Below are 16487 nucleotides of genomic sequence, written 5' to 3' on the forward strand. Positions count from 1 at the left end.
GATTTGTTTTATTTAGTTCATCTACCCCAATTTTGTCAACTAATAAATAGTATTTGGGAAAAAAGTCAAAATTTAATGTTAAGAGTGGGCGTGCCGGAGTGGTTATCGGGCATGACTAGAAATCATGTGGGCTTTGCCCGTGTAGGTTTGAATTCTGCTGCTCACGTTTCTTTGCTATCACCCAATAGGTAGTATTTAAGAGAATAATTTAATATCAAATTTCAAGTGATTTGTTTGATTTAGTTCTTCTACCCCAATTTTGTCAACTAACAAGTAGTATTTGGGAAAAAAGTCAAAATTTAATGTCAAGAGTGGGCATGCCGAAGTGTTTATCGGGCATAACTAGAAATCATGTGGGCTTTGCCCGTGCAGGTTCGAATCATGCTGCTCACGTTTGTTTGCTATCACCTAATAGGTTGTATTTAAGAGAAGAATTTAATGTCAAATTTCAATTGATTTGTTTGATTTAGTTCTTCTACCCCAATTTTGTAAACTAATTGATATAATTTTGGAAAAAAGTCAAAATTTAATGCCAAGAGTGGGCGTGTCGGAGTGGTTATCGGGCATGACTAGAAATCGTGTGGGCTTTGCTCGCGCAGGTTCGAATCCTGCTGCTCATAATTCTTTGCTGTCACCAAATAGGTTGTATTTAAGAAAAAAATTTAATGTCAAATTTTAATTGATTTGTTTGGTTTAGTTGTTCTACACCAATTTTGTCAACTAATAAATAGTATTTGGGAAAAAAATCAAAATTAAATGACAAGAGTGGGTGTGCCGAAGTGGTTATCGGGCATGATTAGAAATCATGTGGGCTTTGCTCGCGCAGGTTCGAATCATGCCACTCATGTTTCTTTGATGTCACCCAATAGGTTGTATTAAAGAGAAGAATTTAACGTCAAATTTCAATTGATTTGTTTGATTTAGTTTTTCTACCCCAATTTTGTCAACTAATAAATAGTATTTGGGAAAAAAGTCAAAATTTAATGTCAAGAGTGGCGTGCCGGAGTGGTTATCGGGCATGACTACAAATCATGTGGGCTTTTCCCGCGCAGGTTTGAATCTTGCTGCTCACGTTTCTTTGATGTCACCCAATAGGTAGGAGTTAAGAGAAGAATTTAATGTCAAATTTCAAGTGATTTGTTTGATTTAGTTCTTCTACCCCAATTTTGTAAACTAATAAATAGTATTTGGGAATAAAGTCAAAATTTATCGGGCATAACTAGAAATCATGTGGGCTTTGCCCGTGCAGGTTCGAATCATGCTGCTCACGTTTCTTTGCTATCACCCAATAGGTTGTATTTAAGAGAAGAATTTAATGTCGAATTTCAATTGATTTGTTTGATATAGTTCTTCTACCCCAATTTTGTAAACTAATTAATATAATTTTGGAAAAAAGTCAAAATTTAATGCCAAGAGTGGGCGTGTCGGAGTGGTTATCGGGCATGACTAGAAATCATGTGGGCTTTGCTCGCGCAGGTTTGAATCCTGCCGCTCACGTTTCTTTGTTATCTCCTAATAGGTTGTATTTAAGAGAAGAATTTAATGTTAAATTTCAATTGATTTGTTTTATTTAGTTCCTCTACCCAATTTTGTCAACTAATAAATAGAAAGTAGTATTTAAGAAAAGAATTTAATATCAAATTTCATGTGATTTGTTTGATTTAGTTCTTATACCCCAATTTTGTCAACTAATAAATAGAAATTGGGAATAAAGAAAAAATTTAATGTTAAGAGTGGGCGTGCCGGAGTGGTTATTGGGCATGATTAGAAATCATGTGGGCTTTGCCTGTGTAGGTTTGAATCCAGCTGCTCACGTTTCTTTGCTGTCACCCAATAGGTAGTATTTAAGAGAAGAATTTAATATCAAATTTCAAGTGATTTGTTTGATTTAGTTCTTCTACCCCAATTTTGTCAACTTACAAGTAGTATTTAGGAAAAAAGTCAAAATTTAATGTCAAGAGTGGGCATGCCGGAGTGTTTATCGGGCATAAATAGAGATCATGTGGGCTTTGCCCGTGCAGGTTCGAATCATGCTGCTCACGTTTCTTTGCTATCACCCAATAGGTTGTATTTAAGAGAAGAATTTAATGTCAAATTTCAATTGTTTTGTTTGATTTAGTTCTTCTACCCCAATTTTGTAAACTAATTAATATAATTTTGGAAAAAAGTTAAAATTTAATGCCAAGAGTGGGCGTGCCGGAGAGGTTATCGGGCATAACTAGAAATCATGTGGGCTTTGCCTGCGTAGGTTTGAATCCTATCGCTCACGATTCTTTGCTGTCACCAAATAGGTTGTATTTAAGAAAAAAATTTAATGTCAAATTTTAATTGATTTGTTTGGTTTAATTCTTCTACACCAATTTTGTCAACTAATAAATAGTATTTGGGAAAAAAATCAAAATTAAATGACCAGAGTGGGCGTGTCGGAGTGGTTATCGGGCATGACTAGAAATCATGTGGGCTTTTGCTGTGTAGGTTCGAATCCTGTCGCTTACATTTCTTTGCTGTCACCCAATAGGTAGTATTTAAGAGAAGAATTTAATATCAAATTTCAAGTGATTTGTTAGATTTAGTTCTTCTACCCCAATTTTGTCAACTAACAAGTAGTATTTGGGAATAAAGTCAAAACTTATTGTCAAGAGTGGGCATGCCGGAGTGTTTATCGGGCATAACTAGAAGGGGCATGCCGGAGTGTTTATCGGGCATAACTAGAAATCATGTGGGCTTTTTCCCGTGTAGGTTCGAATCATGCTGCTCACGTTTCTTTGTTATCACCCAATAGGTTGTATTTAAGAGAAGAATCTAATGTCAAATTTCAATTGATTTGTTTGATTTAGTTCTTCTACCCCAATTTTGTAAACTAATTAATATAATTTCAGAAAAAAGTCAAAATTTAATGCCAAGAGTGGGCGTGCCGGAGTGGTTATCGGGCATGATTAGAAATCATGTGGGCTTTGCCCGTGCAGGTTCGAATCCTGCTGATCACGATTCTTTGCTGTCACTAATTTCAACAGATTTTTTTGATTTAGTTCTTCTACCCCAATTTTGTAAACTAATAAATAGTATTTGGGAATAAAGTCAAAATTTAATGTTAAGAGTGGGCGTGCCGGAGTGGTTATCGAGCATGACTAGAAATCATGTGGGCTTTGCCCGCGTAGGTTCGAATCTTGTCGCTCACGATTCTTAGCTGTCACCAAATAGGTTGTATTTAAGAAAAAAATTTAATGTCAAATTTTAATTGATTTGTTTGGTTTAGTTCTTCTACACCAATTTTGTCAACTAATAAATAGTATTTAGGAAAAAACTCAAAATTAAATGACCAGAGTGGGCGTGCCGGAGTGGTTATCGGGCATGACTAGAAATCATGTGGGCTTTGCCCGTGTAGGTTCAAATCCTATCGCTCACATTTCATTGCTGTCACCCCATAGGTAGTATTTAAGAGAAGAATTTAATATCAAATTTCAATGGATTTGTTTGATTTAGTTCTTCTACCCCAATTTTGTCAACTAACGAGTAGTATTTGGGAATAAAGTCAAAACTTATTGTCAAGAGTGGGCATGCCGGAGTGTTTATCGGGCATAACTAGAAAGGGCATGCCGGAGTGTTTATCGGGCATAACTAGAAATCATGTGGGCTTTGCCCGTGTAGGTTCGAATCATGCTGCTCACGTTTCTTTGTTATCACCCAATAGGTTGTATTTAAGAGAAGAATTTAATGTCAAATTTCAATTGATTTGTTTGATTTAGTTCTTCTACCTCAATTTTGTAAACTAATTAATATAATTTCAGAAAAAAGTCAAAATTTAGTGCCAAGAGTGGGCGTGCCAGAGTGGTTAACAGGCATGACTAGAAATCATGTGGGCTTTGCCCGTGCAGGTTTGAATCCTGCCGATCAAGATTCTTTGCTGTCATTAAATAGGTTGTATTTAAGAAAAGAATTTAATATCAAATTTCAACAGATATGTTTGATTTAGTTCTTCTACCCCAAATTTGTAAACTAATAAGTAGTATTTGGGAATAAAGTCAAAATTTAATGTTAAGAGTGGGCGTGCCGGAGTGGTTATCGGGCATGACTAGAAATCATGTGGGCTTTGCCCATGTAGGTTCGAATCCTGCCGCTCATGTTTTTTTGCTGTCACCGAATAGGTATGATTTAGTTCTTATACCCCAATTTTGTAAACTAATAAATAGAAAGTAAAATTTAAGAGAAGAATTTAATATCAAATTTCAAGTGATTTGTTTGATTTAGTTCTTATACCCCAATTTTGTCAACTAATAAATAGAAATTGGGAATAAAGTCAAAATTTAATGTTAAAAGTGGGCGTGCCGGAGTGGTTATTGGGCATTGCTAGAAATCTTGTGAGCTTTGCCTGTGCAGGTTCGAATCCAGCTGCTCACGTTTCTTTGCTGTCACCAAATAGGTAGTATTTAAGAGTAGAATTTAAGGTCAAATTTCAATTGTTTTGTTTGATTTAGTTCTTCTACCCCAATTTTGTAAACTAATTAATATAATTTTGGAAAAAAGTCAAAATTTAATGCCAAGAGTGGGCGTGCCGGAGTGGTTATCGGGCCTGACTAGAAATCATGTGGGCTTTGCCCGCGTAGGTTCAAATCCTGTCGCTCACGATTCTTTGCTGTTTCCAAAAAGGTTGTATTTAAGAAAAAAATTTAATGTCAAATTTTAATTGATTTGTTTGGTTTAGTTCTTCTACACCAATTTTGTCAACTAATAAATAGTATTTGGGAATAAAGTCAAAATTTAATGTTAAGAGTGGGCGTGCCGGAGTGGTTATCGGGCATGACTAGAAATCATGTAGGTAGTATTTAAGAGAAGAATTTAATATCAAATTTCAAGTGATTTGTTTGATTTATTTCTTATACCCCAATTTTGTAAACTAATAAATAGAAAGTAGTATTTAAGAGAAGAATTTAATATCAAATTTCAAGTGATTTGTTTGATTTAGTTCTTATACCCCAATTTTGTCAACTAATAAATAGAAATTTGGAAAAAAGTCAAAATTTAATGCCAAGAGTGGGCGTGCCGGAGTGGTTATCGGGCATGACTAGAAATCATGTGGGCTTTGCCCGCGCAGGTTCAAATCATGATGCTCACGTTTCATTGTTGTCACCTAATAGGTTGTATTTAAGAGAAGAATTTTATGTCAAATTTCAATTGATTTTTTTTATTTAGTTCTTCTACCCCAATTTTGTCAACTAATAAATAGTATTTGGGAAAAAAATCAAAATTAAATGACCAGAGTGGGCGTGCCGGAGTGGTTATCGGGCATGACTAGATATCATGTGGGCTTTACCCGTGTAGGTTCGAATCCTGTCGCTCACATTTCTTTGCTGTCACCCAATAGGTAGTATTTAAGAGAAGAATTTAATATGAAATTTCAAGTGATTTGTTTGATTTAGTTCTTCTACCCCAATTTTGTCAACTAACGAGTAGTATTTGGGAATAAAGTCAAAACTTATTGTCAAGAGTGGGCAAGCCGGAGTGTTTATCGGGCATAACTAGAAATCATGTGGGCTTTGCCTGTGCAGGTTCGAATCATGCTGCTCACGTTTCTTTGTTATCACCCAATAGGTTGTATTTAAGAGAAGAATTTAATGTCAAATTTCAATTGATTTGTTTGATTTAGTTCTTCTACCCCAATTTTGTAAACTAATTGATATAATTTTGGAAAAAAGTCAAAATTTAATGCCAAGAGTGGGCGTGTCGGAGTAGTTATCGGGCATGACTAGAAATCGTGTGGGCTTTGCTCGCGCAGGTTCGAATCCTGCTGCTCATAATTCTTTGCTGTCACCAAATAGGTTGTATTTAAGAAAAAAATTTAATGTCAAATTTTAATTGATTTGTTTGGTTTAGTTGTTCTTCACCAATTTTGTCAACTAATAAATAGTATTTGGGAAAAAAATCAAAATTAAATGACAAGAGTGGGTGTACCGAAGTGGTTATCGGGCATGATTAGAAATCATGTGGGCTTTGCTCGCGCAGGTTCGAATCATGCCACTCATGTTTCTTTGATGTCACCCAATAGGCTGTATTAAAGAGAAGAATTTAACGTCAAATTTCAATTGATTTGTTTGATTTAGTTTTTCTACCCCAATTTTGTCAACTAATAAATAGTATTTGGGAAAAAAGTCAAAATTTAATGTCAAGAGTGGCGTGCCGGAGTGGTTATCGGGCATGACTACAAATCATGTGGGCTTTTCCCGCGCAGGTTTGAATCTTGCTGCTCACGTTTCTTTGATGTCACCCAATAGGTAGGAGTTAAGAGAAGAATTTAATGTCAAATTTCAAGTGATTTGTTTGATTTAGTTCTTCTACCCCAATTTTGTAAACTAATAAATAGTATTTGGGAATAAAGTCAAAATTTATCGGGCATAACTAGAAATCATGTGGGCTTTGCCCGTGCAGGTTCGAATCATGCTGCTCACGTTTCTTTGCTATCACCCAATAGGTTGTATTTAAGAGAAGAATTTAATGTCGAATTTCAATTGATTTGTTTGATATAGTTCTTCTACCCCAATTTTGTAAACTAATTAATATAATTTTGGAAAAAAGTCAAAATTTAATGCCAAGAGTGGGCGTGTCGGAGTGGTTATCGGGCATGACTAGAAATCATGTGGGCTTTGCTTGCGCAGGTTTGAATCCTGCCGCTCACGTTTCTTTGTTATCTCCTAATAGGTTGTATTTAAGAGAAGAATTTAATGTTAAATTTCAATTGATTTGTTTTATTTAGTTCCTCTACCCAATTTTGTCAACTAATAAATAGAAAGTAGTATTTAAGAAAAGAATTTAATATCAAATTTCATGTGATTTGTTTGATTTAGTTCTTATACCCCAATTTTGTCAACTAATAAATAGAAATTGGGAATAAAGTCAAAATTTAATGTTAAGAGTGGGCGTGCCGGAGTGGTTATTGGGCATGATTAGAAATCATGTGGGCTTTGCCTGTGTAGGTTTGAATCCAGCTGCTCACGTTTCTTTGCTGTCACCCAATAGGTAGTATTTAAGAGAAGAATTTAATATCAAATTTCAAGTGATTTGTTTGATTTAGTTCTTCTACCCCAATTTTGTCAACTTACAAGTAGTATTTAGGAAAAAAGTCAAAATTTAATGTCAAGAGTGGGCATGCTGGAGTGTTTATCGGGCATAAATAGAGATCATGTGGGCTTTGCCCGTGCAGGTTCGAATCATGCTGCTCACGTTTCTTTGCTATCACCCAATAGGTTGTATTTAAGAGAACAATTTAATGTCAAATTTCAATTGTTTTGTTTGATTTAGTTCTTCTACCCCAATTTTGTAAACTAATTAATATAATTTTGGAAAAAAGTTAAAATTTAATGCCAAGAGTGGGCGTGCCGGAGAGGTTATCGGGCATAACTAGAAATCATGTGGGCTTTGCCTGCGTAGGTTTGAATCCTATCGCTCACGATTCTTTGCTGTCACCAAATAGGTTGTATTTAAGAAAAAAATTTAATGTCAAATTTTAATTGATTTGTTTGGTTTAGTTCTTCTACACCAATTTTGTCAACTAATAAATAGTATTTGGGAAAAAAATCAAAATTAAATGACCAGAGTGGGCGTGTCGGAGTGGTTATCGGGCATGACTAGAAATCATGTGGGCTTTTGCTGTGTAGGTTCGAATCCTGTCGCTCACATTTCTTTGCTGTCACCCAATAGGTAGTATTTAAGAGAAGAATTTAATATCAAATTTCAAGTGATTTGTTAGATTTAGTTCTTCTACCCCAATTTTGTCAACTAACAAGTAGTATTTGGGAATAAAGTCAAAACTTATTGTCAAGAGTGGGCATGCCGGAGTGTTTATCGGGCATAACTAGAAGGGGCATGCCGGAGTGTTTATCGGGCATAACTAGAAATCATGTGGGCTTTTTCCCGTGTAGGTTCGAATCATGCTGCTCACGTTTCTTTGTTATCACCCAATAGGTTGTATTTAAGAGAAGAATCTAATGTCAAATTTCAATTGATTTGTTTGATTTAGTTCTTCTACCCCAATTTTGTAAACTAATTAATATAATTTCAGAAAAAAGTCAAAATTTAATGCCAAGAGTGGGCGTGCCGGAGTGGTTATCGGGCATGATTAGAAATCATGTGGGCTTTGCCCGTGCAGGTTCGAATCCTGCTGATCACGATTCTTTGCTGTCACTAATTTCAACAGATTTTTTTGATTTAGTTCTTCTACCCCAATTTTGTAAACTAATAAATAGTATTTGGGAATAAAGTCAAAATTTAATGTTAAGAGTGGGCGTGCCGGAGTGGTTATCGAGCATGACTAGAAATCATGTGGGCTTTGCTCGCGTAGGTTCGAATCTTGTCGCTCACGATTCTTAGCTGTCACCAAATAGGTTGTATTTAAGAAAAAAATTTAATGTCAAATTTTAATTGATTTGTTTGGTTTAGTTCTTCTACACCAATTTTGTCAACTAATAAATAGTATTTGGGAAAAAAATCAAAATTAAATGACCAGAGTGGGCGTGTCGGAGTGGTTATCGGGCATGACTAGAAATCATGTGGGCTTTTGCTGTGTAGGTTCGAATCCTGTCGCTCACATTTCTTTGCTGTCACCCAATAGGTAGTATTTAAGAGAAGAATTTAATATCAAATTTCAAGTGATTTGTTAGATTTAGTTCTTCTACCCCAATTTTGTCAACTAACAAGTAGTATTTGGGAATAAAGTCAAAACTTATTGTCAAGAGTGGGCATGCCGGAGTGTTTATCGGGCATAACTAGAAGGGGCATGCCGGAGTGTTTATCGGGCATAACTAGAAATCATGTGGGCTTTTTCCCGTGTAGGTTCGAATCATGCTGCTCACGTTTCTTTGTTATCACCCAATAGGTTGTATTTAAGAGAAGAATCTAATGTCAAATTTCAATTGATTTGTTTGATTTAGTTCTTCTACCCCAATTTTGTAAACTAATTAATATAATTTCAGAAAAAAGTCAAAATTTAATGCCAAGAGTGGGCGTGCCGGAGTGGTTATCGGGCATGATTAGAAATCATGTGGGCTTTGCCCGTGTAGGTTCGAATCCTGCTGATCACGATTCTTTGCTGTCACTAATTTCAACAGATTTTTTTGATTTAGTTCTTCTACCCCAATTTTGTAAACTAATAAATAGTATTTGGGAATAAAGTCAAAATTTAATGTTAAGAGTGGGCGTGCCGGAGTGGTTATCGAGCATGACTAGAAATCATGTGGGCTTTGCTCGCGTAGGTTCGAATCTTGTCGCTCACGATTCTTAGCTGTCACCAAATAGGTTGTATTTAAGAAAAAAATTTAATGTCAAATTTTAATTGATTTGTTTGGTTTAGTTCTTCTACACCAATTTTGTCAACTAATAAATAGTATTTGGGAAAAAAATCAAAATTAAATGACCAGAGTGGGCGTGTCGGAGTGGTTATCGGGCATGACTAGAAATCATGTGGGCTTTTGCTGTGTAGGTTCGAATCCTGTCGCTCACATTTCTTTGCTGTCACCCAATAGGTAGTATTTAAGAGAAGAATTTAATATCAAATTTCAAGTGATTTGTTAGATTTAGTTCTTCTACCCCAATTTTGTCAACTAACAAGTAGTATTTGGGAATAAAGTCAAAACTTATTGTCAAGAGTGGGCATGCCGGAGTGTTTATCGGGCATAACTAGAAGGGGCATGCCGGAGTGTTTATCGGGCATAACTAGAAATCATGTGGGCTTTTTCCCGTGTAGGTTCGAATCATGCTGCTCACGTTTCTTTGTTATCACCCAATAGGTTGTATTTAAGAGAAGAATCTAATGTCAAATTTCAATTGATTTGTTTGATTTAGTTCTTCTACCCCAATTTTGTAAACTAATTAATATAATTTCAGAAAAAAGTCAAAATTTAATGCCAAGAGTGGGCGTGCCGGAGTGGTTATCGGGCATGATTAGAAATCATGTGGGCTTTGCCCGTGCAGGTTCGAATCTTGCTGATCACGATTCTTTGCTGTCACTAATTTCAACAGATTTTTTTGATTTAGTTCTTCTACCCCAATTTTGTAAACTAATAAATAGTATTTGGGAATAAAGTCAAAATTTAATGTTAAGAGTGGGCGTGCCGGAGTGGTTATCGAGCATGACTAGAAATCATGTGGGCTTTGCCCGCGTAGGTTCGAATCTTGTCGCTCACGATTCTTAGCTGTCACCAAATAGGTTGTATTTAAGAAAAAAATTTAATGTCAAATTTTAATTGATTTGTTTGGTTTAGTTCTTCTACACCAATTTTGTCAACTAATAAATAGTATTTAGGAAAAAACTCAAAATTAAATGACCAGAGTGGGCGTGCCGGAGTGGTTATCGGGCATGACTAGAAATCATGTGGGCTTTGCCCGTGTAGGTTCAAATCCTATCGCTCACATTTCATTGCTGTCACCCCATAGGTAGTATTTAAGAGAAGAATTTAATATCAAATTTCAATGGATTTGTTTGATTTAGTTCTTCTACCCCAATTTTGTCAACTAACGAGTAGTATTTGGGAATAAAGTTAAAACTTATTGTCAAGAGTGGGCATGCCGGAGTGTTTATCGGGCATAACTAGAAAGGGCATGCCGGAGTGTTTATCGGGCATAACTAGAAATCATGTGGGCTTTGCCCGTGTAGGTTCGAATCATGCTGCTCACGTTTCTTTGTTATCACCCAATAGGTTGTATTTAAGAGAAGAATTTAATGTCAAATTTCAATTGATTTGTTTGATTTAGTTCTTCTACCTCAATTTTGTAAACTAATTAATATAATTTCAGAAAAAAGTCAAAATTTAGTGCCAAGAGTGGGCGTGCCGGAGTGGTTAACAGGCATGACTAGAAATCATGTGGGCTTTGCCCGTGCAGGTTCGAATCCTGCCGATCAAGATTCTTTGCTGTCATTAAATAGGTTGTATTTAAGAAAAGAATTTAATATCAAATTTCAACAGATATGTTTGATTTAGTTCTTCTACCCCAAATTTGTAAACTAATAAGTAGTATTTGGGAATAAAGTCAAAATTTAATGTTAAGAGTGGGCGTGCCGGAGTGGTTATCGGGCATGACTAGAAATCATGTGGGCTTTGCCCATGTAGGTTCGAATCCTGCCGCTCATGTTTTTTTGCTGTCACCGAATAGGTATGATTTAGTTCTTATACCCCAATTTTGTAAACTAATAAATAGAAAGTAAAATTTAAGAGAAGAATTTAATATCAAATTTCAAGTGATTTGTTTGATTTAGTTCTTATACCCCAATTTTGTCAACTAATACATAGAAATTGGGAATAAAGTCAAAATTTAATGTTAAAAGTGGGCGTGCCGGAGTGGTTATTGGGCATTGCTAGAAATCTTGTGAGCTTTGCCTGTGCAGGTTCGAATCCAGCTGCTCACGTTTCTTTGCTGTCACCAAATAGGTAGTATTTAAGAGTAGAATTTAAGGTCAAATTTCAATTGTTTTGTTTGATTTAGTTCTTCTACCCCAATTTTGTAAACTAATTAATATAATTTTGGAAAAAAGTCAAAATTTAATGCCAAGAGTGGGCGTGCCGGAGTGGTTATTGGGCCTGACTAGAAATCATGTGGGCTTTGCCCGCGTAGGTTCAAATCCTGTCGCTCACGATTCTTTGCTGTCTCCAAAAAGGTTGTATTTAAGAAAAAAATTTAATGTCAAATTTTAATTGATTTGTTTGGTTTAGTTCTTCTACACCAATTTTGTCAACTAATAAATAGTATTTGGGAATAAAGTCAAAATTTAATGTTAAGAGTGGGCGTGCCGGAGTGGTTATCGGGCATGACTAGAAATCATGTAGGTAGTATTTAAGAGAAGAATTTAATATCAAATTTCAAGTGATTTGTTTGATTTATTTCTTATACCCCAATTTTGTAAACTAATAAATAGAAAGTAGTATTTAAGAGAAGAATTTAATATCAAATTTCAAGTGATTTGTTTGATTTAGTTCTTATACCCCAATTTTGTCAACTAATAAATAGAAATTTGGAAAAAAGTCAAAATTTAATGCCAAGAGTGGGCGTGCCGGAGTGGTTATCGGGCATGACTAGAAATCATGTGGGCTTTGCCCGCGCAGGTTCAAATCATGATGCTCACGTTTCATTGTTGTCACCTAATAGGTTGTATTTAAGAGAAGAATTTTATGTCAAATTTCAATTGATTTTTTTTATTTAGTTCTTCTACCCCAATTTTGTCAACTAATAAATAGTATTTGGGAAAAAAATCAAAATTAAATGACCAGAGTGGGCGTGCCGGAGTGGTTATCGGGCATGACTAGATATCATGTGGGCTTTACCCGTGTAGGTTCGAATCCTGTCGCTCACATTTCTTTGCTGTCACCCAATAGGTAGTATTTAAGAGAAGAATTTAATATGAAATTTCAAGTGATTTGTTTGATTTAGTTCTTCTACCCCAATTTTGTCAACTAACGAGTAGTATTTGGGAATAAAGTCAAAACTTATTGTCAAGAGTGGGCAAGCCGGAGTGTTTATCGGGCATAACTAGAAATCATGTGGGCTTTGCCTGTGCAGGTTCGAATCATGCTGCTCACGTTTCTTTGTTATCACCCAATAGGTTGTATTTAAGAGATGAATTTAATGTCAAATTTCAATTGATTTGTTTGATTTCGTTCTTCTACCCCAATTTTGTAAACTAATTAATATAATTTCAGAAAAAAAGTCAAAATTTAATGCTAAAAGCGGGCGTGCGGGAGTGGTTATCGGTCATAACTAGAAATCATGTGGGCTTTGCCCGCGCAGGTTCTAATCCTGCCTCTCACTATTCTTTGCTGTCACTAAATAGGTTGTATTTAAGAAAAGAATTTAATATCAAATTTCAACAGATTTGTTTGATTTAGTTCTTCTACCCCAATTTTGTCAACTAAGAAATAGTATTTGGGAATAAAGTCAAAATTTAATGTTAAGAGTGGGCGTGCCGGAGTGGTTATTGGGCATGACTAGAAATCATGTGGGCTTTGCCCGTGTAGGTTCGAATCCTGCCGCTCATGTTTCTTTGCTGTCAACGAATATGTAGTATTTAAGAGAAGAATTTAATATCAAATTTCAAGTGATTTGTTTGATTTATTTATTATACCCCAATTTTGTAAACTAATAAATAGAAAGTAGTATTTAAGAGAAGAATTTAATATCAAATTTCAAGTGATTTGTTTGATTTAGTTCTTATACCCCAATTTTGTCAACTAATAAATAGAAATTGGGAATAAAGTCAAAATTTAATGTTAAGAGTGGGCGTGCCGGAGTGGTAATCGGGCATGACTAGAAATCATGTGGGCTTTGCCCGTGTAGGTTCGAATACTGCTGCTCACGTTTCTTTGTTGTCACCCAATAGGTAGTATTTAAGAGAAGAATTTAATATCAAATTTCAAGTGATTTGTTTGATTTAGTTCTTCTACCCCAATTTTGTCAATTAACGAGTAGTATTTGGGAATAAAGTCAAAACTTATTGTCAAGAGTGGGCGTGCCGGAGTGTTTATCGGGCATAACTAGAAATCATGTGGGCTTTGCCCGTGCAGGTTCCAATCATGCTGCTCACGTTTCTTTGCTATCACCCAATAGGTTGTATTTAAGAAAATAATTTAATATCAAATTTCAACAGATTTGTTTGATTTAATTCTTCTACCCCAATTTTGTCAACTAATAAATAGTATTTGGGAAATAAGTCAAAATTTAATGATAAGAGTGGGCGTGCTGGAGTGGTTATCGGACTAGAAATCATGTGGGCTTTGCCCGCGCAGGTTTGAATCTTGCCGCTCACGTTTCTTTGCTGTCACCAAATAGGTTGTATTTAAGAGAAGAATTTAATATCAAATTTAGAGTGATTCGTTTTATTTAGTTCTTCTACCCCAATTTTGTCAAGTAATAAATATTATTTGGGAATAAAATCAAAATTTAACGTTAAGAGTGGGCGTGCCGGAGTGGTTATCGGGCATGACTAGAAATCTTATGGGCTTTGCCTGTGTAGGTTCGAATCCTGTCGCTCACGTTTCTTTGATGTCACCCAATAGGTTGTATTAAAGCGAAGAATTTAACGTCAAATTTCAATTGAATTGTTTGATTTAGTTTTTCTACCCCAATTTTGTTAACTAATAAATAGTATTTGGGAAAAAATTCAAAATTTAATGTCAAGAGTGGTGCCGGAGTGGTTATCGGGCATGACTACAAATCATGTGGCTTTTCCCGTGAAGGTTTGAATCTTGCTGCTCACGTTTCTTTGATGTCACCCAATAAGGTAGGAGTTAAGAGAAGAATTTAATGTCTAATTTCAAGTGATTTGTTTGATTTAGTTCTTCTACCGCAATTTTGTAAACAAATAATTAGTATTTGGGAAAAAAGTAAAAATTTAATGTCAAGAGTGGGCATGCCGGAGTGTTTATCGGGCATGACTAAATATCATGAGGGATTTGCCCGCACAGGTTCAAATCATGCTGCTCACGTTTCATTGCTGTCACCTAATAGGTTGTATTTAAGAGAAGAATTTTATGTCAAATTTCAATTGATTTGTTTTATTTAGTTCTTCTACCCCAATTTCGTCAAGTAATAAATAGTATTTGGGAAATAAGTCAAAATTTAATGATAAGAGTGGGTGTGTCGGAGTGGTTATCGGGCATGACTAGAAATCATGTGGGCTTTGCCCGCGCAGGTTCGAATCTTGCCGCTCACATTTCTTTGCTGTCACCAAATAGGTTGTATTTAAGAGAAGAATTTAATATCAAATTTAGAGTGATTAGTTTTATTTAGTTCTTCTACCCCAATTTTGTCAAGTAATAAATAGTATTTGGGAATAAAATCAAAATTTAACGTTTAGAGTGGGCGTGCCGGAGAGGTTATTGAGCATGACTAGAAATCATGTAGGTTTTGCCTACGTAGGTTCGAATCCTACCGCTCACGTTTCTTTGCTGTCACCAAATAGGTTGTTTTTAAGAGAAGAATTTAATATCAAATTTCAAGTGATTTGTTTGATTTAGTTCTTCTACCCCAATTTTGTAAACAAATATATAGTATTTGAGGAAAAAGTCAAAATTCAATGTTAAGAGTGGGCGTGGCGGAGTGGTTATTGAGCATGACTAGAAATCATGTGGGCTTTGCTTGTGTAGGTTCGAATCCTGCCGCTCACATTTCTTTGCCGTTACCCAATCGGAAGGATTTAAGAGAAGAATTTAATGTCAAATTTGTTTGATTTAGTTCTTCTACCCCAATTTTGTAAACTAATTAATATAATTTAATATAAAAGTCAATTTAATGCCAGGAGTGGGCGTGCCGGAGTGGTTATCGGGCATGACTAGAAATCATGTGGGCTTTGCCCGCGCAGGTTCGAATCCTGTCGCTCACGTTTCTTTGCTATCACCGAATAGGTTGTATTTAAGAGAAGAATTTAATTTCAAATTTCAATTGATTTGTTTGATTTAGTTCATCTACCTCAATTTTGTAAACTAATTAATATAATTTCGGAAAAAAGCCAAAATTTAATGCCAAGAGTGGGCGTGTCGGAGAGGTTATCGGGCATGACTAGAAATCTTGTGGGCTTTGCCTGTGTAGGTTCCAATCCTGCTGCTCACGTTTCTTTGCTGTCACCCAATAGGTAGTATTTAAGAGAAGAATTTAATATCAAATTTCAAGTGATTTGTTTGATTTAGTTCTTATACCCCAATTTTGTAAACTAATAAATAGAAAGTAGTATTTAAGAGAAGAATTTAATATCAAATTTCAAGTGATTTGTTTGATTTAGTTCTTATACCCCAATTTTGTCAACTAATAAATAGAAATTGGGAATAAAGTCAAAATTTAATGTTAAGAGTGGGTGTACCGGAGTGGTTATCGAGCATGACTAGAAATCTTGTGGGCTTTGCATGTGTAGGTTCGAATCCTGCTTCTCACGTCTCTTTGCTGTCACCCAATAGGTAGTATTTAAGAGAAGAATTTAATATCAAATTTCAAGTGATTTAGTTCTTCTACCCCAATTTTGTCAACTTACAAGTAGTATTTAGGAAAAAAGTCAAAATTTAATGTCAAGAGTGGGCATGCCAGAGTGTTTATCGGGCATAACTAGAAATCAAGTGGGCTTTGCCCGTGCAGGTCCGAATCATGCTGCTCACGTTTCTTTGCTATCACCCAATATGTTGTATTTAAGAGAAGAATTTAATGTCAAATTTCAATTGATTTGTTTGATTTAGTTCTTCTACCCCAATTTTGTAAACTAATTAATATAATTTTGGAAAAAAGTCAAAATTTAATGCCATGAGTGGGCGTGTCGGAGTGGTTATCGGGCATGACTAGAAATCATGTGGGCTTAGCCCGCGCAGGTTCGAATCCTGTCGCTCATGATTCTATGCTGTCACTAAATAGGTTGTATTTAAGAAAAAAATTTAATGTCAAATTTTAATTGATTTGTTTGGTTTAGTTTTTCTACACCAATTTTGTCAACTAATAAATAGTATTTGGGAAAAAAATCAAAATTAAAT

General features: G+C 35.3%; 38 non-coding genes across 38 annotated transcripts; all 38 read left to right on the plus strand.

Annotated features, from left to right (window-relative positions):
* The first annotated feature begins 84 nt into the window (after positions 1 to 84).
* TRNAS-AGA lies at positions 85 to 166 on the plus strand. Its single transcript has one exon. It is a non-coding gene; the product is annotated as a tRNA-Ser (tRNA).
* A 145-nt stretch (positions 167 to 311) lies between these two features.
* On the plus strand, positions 312 to 393 carry TRNAS-AGA. Its single transcript has one exon. It is a non-coding gene; the product is annotated as a tRNA-Ser (tRNA).
* Positions 394 to 538: 145 nt separating this feature from the next.
* On the plus strand, positions 539 to 620 carry TRNAS-AGA. The gene has a single exon. It is a non-coding gene; the product is annotated as a tRNA-Ser (tRNA).
* Positions 621 to 765: 145 nt separating this feature from the next.
* On the plus strand, positions 766 to 847 carry TRNAS-AGA. Its single transcript has one exon. It is a non-coding gene; the product is annotated as a tRNA-Ser (tRNA).
* A 568-nt stretch (positions 848 to 1415) lies between these two features.
* TRNAS-AGA lies at positions 1416 to 1497 on the plus strand. The gene has a single exon. It is a non-coding gene; the product is annotated as a tRNA-Ser (tRNA).
* Positions 1498 to 2414: 917 nt separating this feature from the next.
* Positions 2415 to 2496, plus strand: TRNAS-AGA. Its single transcript has one exon. It is a non-coding gene; the product is annotated as a tRNA-Ser (tRNA).
* Positions 2497 to 2905: 409 nt separating this feature from the next.
* Positions 2906 to 2987, plus strand: TRNAS-AGA. The gene has a single exon. It is a non-coding gene; the product is annotated as a tRNA-Ser (tRNA).
* Positions 2988 to 3097: 110 nt separating this feature from the next.
* Positions 3098 to 3179, plus strand: TRNAS-AGA. The gene has a single exon. It is a non-coding gene; the product is annotated as a tRNA-Ser (tRNA).
* A 145-nt stretch (positions 3180 to 3324) lies between these two features.
* On the plus strand, positions 3325 to 3406 carry TRNAS-AGA. Its single transcript has one exon. It is a non-coding gene; the product is annotated as a tRNA-Ser (tRNA).
* A 635-nt stretch (positions 3407 to 4041) lies between these two features.
* TRNAS-AGA lies at positions 4042 to 4123 on the plus strand. The gene has a single exon. It is a non-coding gene; the product is annotated as a tRNA-Ser (tRNA).
* Positions 4124 to 4543: 420 nt separating this feature from the next.
* TRNAS-AGA lies at positions 4544 to 4625 on the plus strand. The gene has a single exon. It is a non-coding gene; the product is annotated as a tRNA-Ser (tRNA).
* A 406-nt stretch (positions 4626 to 5031) lies between these two features.
* Positions 5032 to 5113, plus strand: TRNAS-AGA. The gene has a single exon. It is a non-coding gene; the product is annotated as a tRNA-Ser (tRNA).
* A 145-nt stretch (positions 5114 to 5258) lies between these two features.
* Positions 5259 to 5340, plus strand: TRNAS-AGA. The gene has a single exon. It is a non-coding gene; the product is annotated as a tRNA-Ser (tRNA).
* Positions 5341 to 5939: 599 nt separating this feature from the next.
* Positions 5940 to 6021, plus strand: TRNAS-AGA. The gene has a single exon. It is a non-coding gene; the product is annotated as a tRNA-Ser (tRNA).
* A 568-nt stretch (positions 6022 to 6589) lies between these two features.
* On the plus strand, positions 6590 to 6671 carry TRNAS-AGA. Its single transcript has one exon. It is a non-coding gene; the product is annotated as a tRNA-Ser (tRNA).
* A 917-nt stretch (positions 6672 to 7588) lies between these two features.
* Positions 7589 to 7670, plus strand: TRNAS-AGA. Its single transcript has one exon. It is a non-coding gene; the product is annotated as a tRNA-Ser (tRNA).
* A 409-nt stretch (positions 7671 to 8079) lies between these two features.
* TRNAS-AGA lies at positions 8080 to 8161 on the plus strand. The gene has a single exon. It is a non-coding gene; the product is annotated as a tRNA-Ser (tRNA).
* Positions 8162 to 8271: 110 nt separating this feature from the next.
* On the plus strand, positions 8272 to 8353 carry TRNAS-AGA. Its single transcript has one exon. It is a non-coding gene; the product is annotated as a tRNA-Ser (tRNA).
* A 145-nt stretch (positions 8354 to 8498) lies between these two features.
* On the plus strand, positions 8499 to 8580 carry TRNAS-AGA. The gene has a single exon. It is a non-coding gene; the product is annotated as a tRNA-Ser (tRNA).
* A 409-nt stretch (positions 8581 to 8989) lies between these two features.
* On the plus strand, positions 8990 to 9071 carry TRNAS-AGA. Its single transcript has one exon. It is a non-coding gene; the product is annotated as a tRNA-Ser (tRNA).
* A 110-nt stretch (positions 9072 to 9181) lies between these two features.
* TRNAS-AGA lies at positions 9182 to 9263 on the plus strand. Its single transcript has one exon. It is a non-coding gene; the product is annotated as a tRNA-Ser (tRNA).
* A 145-nt stretch (positions 9264 to 9408) lies between these two features.
* Positions 9409 to 9490, plus strand: TRNAS-AGA. Its single transcript has one exon. It is a non-coding gene; the product is annotated as a tRNA-Ser (tRNA).
* Positions 9491 to 9899: 409 nt separating this feature from the next.
* Positions 9900 to 9981, plus strand: TRNAS-AGA. Its single transcript has one exon. It is a non-coding gene; the product is annotated as a tRNA-Ser (tRNA).
* A 110-nt stretch (positions 9982 to 10091) lies between these two features.
* Positions 10092 to 10173, plus strand: TRNAS-AGA. Its single transcript has one exon. It is a non-coding gene; the product is annotated as a tRNA-Ser (tRNA).
* A 145-nt stretch (positions 10174 to 10318) lies between these two features.
* TRNAS-AGA lies at positions 10319 to 10400 on the plus strand. Its single transcript has one exon. It is a non-coding gene; the product is annotated as a tRNA-Ser (tRNA).
* Positions 10401 to 10808: 408 nt separating this feature from the next.
* TRNAS-AGA lies at positions 10809 to 10890 on the plus strand. Its single transcript has one exon. It is a non-coding gene; the product is annotated as a tRNA-Ser (tRNA).
* A 145-nt stretch (positions 10891 to 11035) lies between these two features.
* On the plus strand, positions 11036 to 11117 carry TRNAS-AGA. Its single transcript has one exon. It is a non-coding gene; the product is annotated as a tRNA-Ser (tRNA).
* Positions 11118 to 11537: 420 nt separating this feature from the next.
* TRNAS-AGA lies at positions 11538 to 11619 on the plus strand. The gene has a single exon. It is a non-coding gene; the product is annotated as a tRNA-Ser (tRNA).
* Positions 11620 to 12025: 406 nt separating this feature from the next.
* Positions 12026 to 12107, plus strand: TRNAS-AGA. Its single transcript has one exon. It is a non-coding gene; the product is annotated as a tRNA-Ser (tRNA).
* Positions 12108 to 12252: 145 nt separating this feature from the next.
* Positions 12253 to 12334, plus strand: TRNAS-AGA. The gene has a single exon. It is a non-coding gene; the product is annotated as a tRNA-Ser (tRNA).
* Positions 12335 to 12934: 600 nt separating this feature from the next.
* TRNAS-AGA lies at positions 12935 to 13016 on the plus strand. Its single transcript has one exon. It is a non-coding gene; the product is annotated as a tRNA-Ser (tRNA).
* A 237-nt stretch (positions 13017 to 13253) lies between these two features.
* Positions 13254 to 13335, plus strand: TRNAS-AGA. The gene has a single exon. It is a non-coding gene; the product is annotated as a tRNA-Ser (tRNA).
* A 594-nt stretch (positions 13336 to 13929) lies between these two features.
* TRNAS-AGA lies at positions 13930 to 14011 on the plus strand. The gene has a single exon. It is a non-coding gene; the product is annotated as a tRNA-Ser (tRNA).
* A 596-nt stretch (positions 14012 to 14607) lies between these two features.
* On the plus strand, positions 14608 to 14689 carry TRNAS-AGA. Its single transcript has one exon. It is a non-coding gene; the product is annotated as a tRNA-Ser (tRNA).
* A 145-nt stretch (positions 14690 to 14834) lies between these two features.
* TRNAS-AGA lies at positions 14835 to 14916 on the plus strand. The gene has a single exon. It is a non-coding gene; the product is annotated as a tRNA-Ser (tRNA).
* A 145-nt stretch (positions 14917 to 15061) lies between these two features.
* Positions 15062 to 15143, plus strand: TRNAS-AGA. Its single transcript has one exon. It is a non-coding gene; the product is annotated as a tRNA-Ser (tRNA).
* Positions 15144 to 15276: 133 nt separating this feature from the next.
* TRNAS-AGA lies at positions 15277 to 15358 on the plus strand. Its single transcript has one exon. It is a non-coding gene; the product is annotated as a tRNA-Ser (tRNA).
* Positions 15359 to 16267: 909 nt separating this feature from the next.
* Positions 16268 to 16349, plus strand: TRNAS-AGA. The gene has a single exon. It is a non-coding gene; the product is annotated as a tRNA-Ser (tRNA).
* The last annotated feature ends 138 nt before the right edge of the window (positions 16350 to 16487 follow it).

Source organism: Ipomoea nil, unplaced genomic scaffold (genome assembly GCF_001879475.1).
Source record: "Ipomoea nil cultivar Tokyo-kokei standard unplaced genomic scaffold, Asagao_1.1 scaffold2283, whole genome shotgun sequence".
In the NCBI taxonomy this organism is placed as follows: domain Eukaryota; kingdom Viridiplantae; phylum Streptophyta; class Magnoliopsida; order Solanales; family Convolvulaceae; genus Ipomoea; species Ipomoea nil.